The sequence below is a fragment of the Olea europaea genome, unplaced genomic scaffold, assembly GCF_002742605.1.
Source record: "Olea europaea var. sylvestris unplaced genomic scaffold, O_europaea_v1 scaffold3713, whole genome shotgun sequence".
NCBI classification, from domain to species: Eukaryota; Viridiplantae; Streptophyta; class Magnoliopsida; order Lamiales; family Oleaceae; genus Olea; species Olea europaea.
The window spans coordinates 32,805-36,683 of NW_019256448.1; positions in this window are offsets into that span (position 1 = coordinate 32,805).

Genomic DNA, 3,879 nt, shown 5'->3' on the forward strand with positions numbered 1-3,879 from the left:
AATCAACAAATTTAGTAGACGAAACGACCCAAGCACTAGTCATTAAGGGTAACAGTTATCTTCAACAGCATAAAAAATATTTTATATTAATATAGATATTAGATAATAAACCTTACACTACAAACAATTGATCAGAAGATTAATAAGATAATTCACAAATTCCTCAATTTATCATTTCTCACAAATATCACAATATTCACAAAGTAATATGCATCTGCTAAATTCATTTCCAAGCCATTTGAAACCCATGTTGTTGTGTTCTTCTCAGCATCTAATAAATGCAATTACTTTTTTTGCCCTAATTTTATGGTAGATTCAATTAAATAATTTATTCAATCTCAAGCCTAATCAATTCTTCCAATTTGGCCAAAACCCTACAATCTTTGATTGTAACCCTAAACATAATTTTCCAACAACCATTTTCAAGTTTCCAACAAAATCTACTTCCTTCAACTCGGAATGCTGATAACTCGTTCATCCTGACTAAAGCATTCCACATAAAAAGTCACATAGTAAGTTGTGAAAAAAACTTACCGACAGTGATGGCGTGCTTCCGTTAGACCTACGTCTGCAAGAGTGGGAGACAGCGGGGGTTGAAGGGGAGGTAGAATATAGGGTTTGGAATTAGGCGTTTGGCATATGTGGCTGTGAAATATAGGAATGTCGAGTAATTCCTATATTTTGTTGATTTGTCCCAATTGAATTCACTTAATGGGCCATTATTTTTTGTGAAAAGCCCAACTAAAGAAAAGCCCAGAATCTAAAATGAAAGAAAAAGGAGTCCAAGTGTCCAATAACTCATCTACTCCATTTCTCTTTTCTTGTCTTCATGGAGCTGGTTCCGTAACTTCAATTTTCTCCGGCACGGCTGTGCCTACAAATTTCGGTGGAGCCAGCAAGTGCGGTCGCACCACCTCGTCGGATGCTGGCTTTGCCACTAACATAAACATTATACTTACATCAGAAATCAAAGGAGGTAGAAGTATGTGTCTATATAAAAGAAGAGGGTTTTGCTTGTTATACATAATTTTTGTACATCAAGATGTTCCATACTCACATGGGGTGGGATCGTTCGAATATTTTATTCGAGTGGGCACCANGTTATACATAATTTTTGTACATCAAGATGTTCCATACTCACATGGGGTGGGATCGTTCGAATATTTTATTCGAGTGGGCACCATCCCATGTAAGTGTATGGATACCTTAATGTACAAAAAATTATGTATAAATAGAGTTATCTAAAAGAAGAAGAATGTGAATTTCAAGTACCTCAGGAATTTTCATAGCATAAATTCATCAATATAAAAAAGTTTCCCAAAATAGTTCATGGCAGAATCCCACGAAAAGTGCCAAATTGGAAATTTATCTATGAGTGTCGTTCCTTTCCATTAAAATGCAAATGCACAAGGAAATACAAAAACACTAATGGCACAATGACTTGAGCATGAAGACTTGTTTACATATATGCATTTCTGATGGTGAACATTAGAGATCGATTTTTGCAATTGGATAGATGAAGATAGACAACCGGTGGGGAGAGTATGGTGAAATGAAAAGGGCAATACTGTGGTGTACTCTATTATTTTTTTTTTCCCTTTATATTAATTAGGTTAGGTTGTATTTTTAAATTGCTTGTGGTGCATTTATCAAAATATGTTTTAATCAATGTTTTGAAAATCGAACCGTTCATTGACTCGGAAAAGTTAAAGGATCAAGAGTTGAATGGTTGAACCGAGGTCGAATCGGGGTTGACCCAAGATAAAAATAATAATTAAATAAATAGATTTATATACTACATTAAAAAAATAAATTAAAATAACATTTTTAATTCAAAAATTTGACATTTTCTTATTTAAATAGTAATTTATATCAAGTGGTAAAATAAAATGGACAAAAACAATTCTTTACAACTCATGTGTCAAAAACCCTACTATCAATAAAAAAACCATTCCAATTCCAAATTTACTGTAGCCGACCACTCCACTAATCCTCAAACTTACGATCCAGATCTTTCAAAGTCATCACACACATCACAGCCTTTCTAGTTTCTATCCCTACCACAATCACTAAACTCTTTTTCACTGTTTTAATATAAAATGGTTGCACAACCTACCCAATCAATCTCTCTTCCTCACGCCAAAACGGTTTTGACTTCAAGACGACAACCACGTGAGGAGATATGATGAAATCAAGATTATAACCATATTTGGCCCAGATCAACCTGCCTTTGCCGGAACTTCAACCCAGAAAAATGGAGTAAAACTTTTTGCCATCCTACTCTATTTTTTTTTAACAAAAATGCAGTGGAACTTGTAAAACCCGTGATCGGTTCGTCGGGTTCCGGTTGAACCACATGGGTTCTGGGTTTTCTACTGGGTTTTTTACATACTGTTTTTCTCATATAATCGGACCGGATTTTGGTCCGATTCCCAATTTTTTCGGTTGAACTGGTCGGTCCTACCCAATTTTGAGAACATTGGTTTTAATAGTGGTTTGTTTATGATATGATGTAGCAAATATAAAATGTGTTGGTAATATATTTACCCAAATAATTATTTTTTCTTCACAAAATCTAGTTTCCGCTTGTTTGCCATTTGTTTATCATTTTTAGAAGAAATTAGGCCGTTGATAGGTCCCACCTAGCCCTTTTTTAACTGGCTTCTCATATTGTGGGTGAGTTGCAAGCTTCCAACGGTAAAAAACTCATTATAGTATGGAAAAAATGGAAAACAAACAGGCAGCTAATCTCGTTTAAAGGAAATAATATTTTACATAAATTACATAAGCCTCTATTTGGAGAAGATTAAATAGGATTTTTGGCATATTTTGATAAAAGTTGATGAAATATCCGGTTGAAAATTTTTGGATCCCATGAAATACACTGCTAAAATTAATTATTGATTTTGACTTTGATAAAAATATAGATTATAATTTCTATCAAACACGGGCTAAATATATATAGTTTACCTTTGATTGGAACAATAAATTTTAATTAAATTCTATATTTTAAAATCTTAATTAGTGTTAGTATGCTCTTAATATTTTTTCATTGAATTATATTTCGAACTTCTAGTTTGAATATCTTGTTCGCGAATTTGGATAAAATGATGATTATTTATTTTTTGTTTCTTAATTAAATTTATTTGACTAGGTCTTGTTGTAAAAAGAAAATTTTATTGTTCGAGTTATATATCGAACTTCTGGTTTGAATTATATTGTGTGAAGATCTAGATAAAATGATGCATTATATATTTTTAAATTCTTAGTTCCTTCCCGTGATGCTTAGTTATTTGTCAAATAAAAACGACATTGACAAACACGTTATAAAAATCACTTGCTATGCCGTAAGATATTTTATAAGGATTTAAAACTAAACATATATTTTCAATAGCTTTCTTTAATGTCCATCTAAGTGCACTAAGGTGAAAAAATTGTAACATATTGCAATATCAGAAATCATTAGAAGGATTAGAGAGGCGTCAGCTCTCTTTGGGTTGGTACTAACACTTTAGTGGAGGTGTCAGCTCTTAAGATATGCCTTCAAATATCCAATGTCCTAGGCATAGAGAGGATTGTTATAGAAACGGATTCCAGTGATGGTCCATTGGTTCCATTATGATGTTACCATTCATTGGTCTATTATGCTAATTTGAGAGGATATTTTAGAGCTTGCTCATGTTATATTTATCTAGGGCTGGGCAAATCTCCCGAACCGAACCGAACCCGACGGTTCTTGTCAAATTAAATACCTGAACGGGTATCTGAATTGAGAACCGACGGGTACGGTTCGATTTTCGATTCTAGACCAAGAACCGAAATATCGAATAAGAACCGAATCTTTCTAATTTTTTTTATATTGAATAAATCAAATTATTT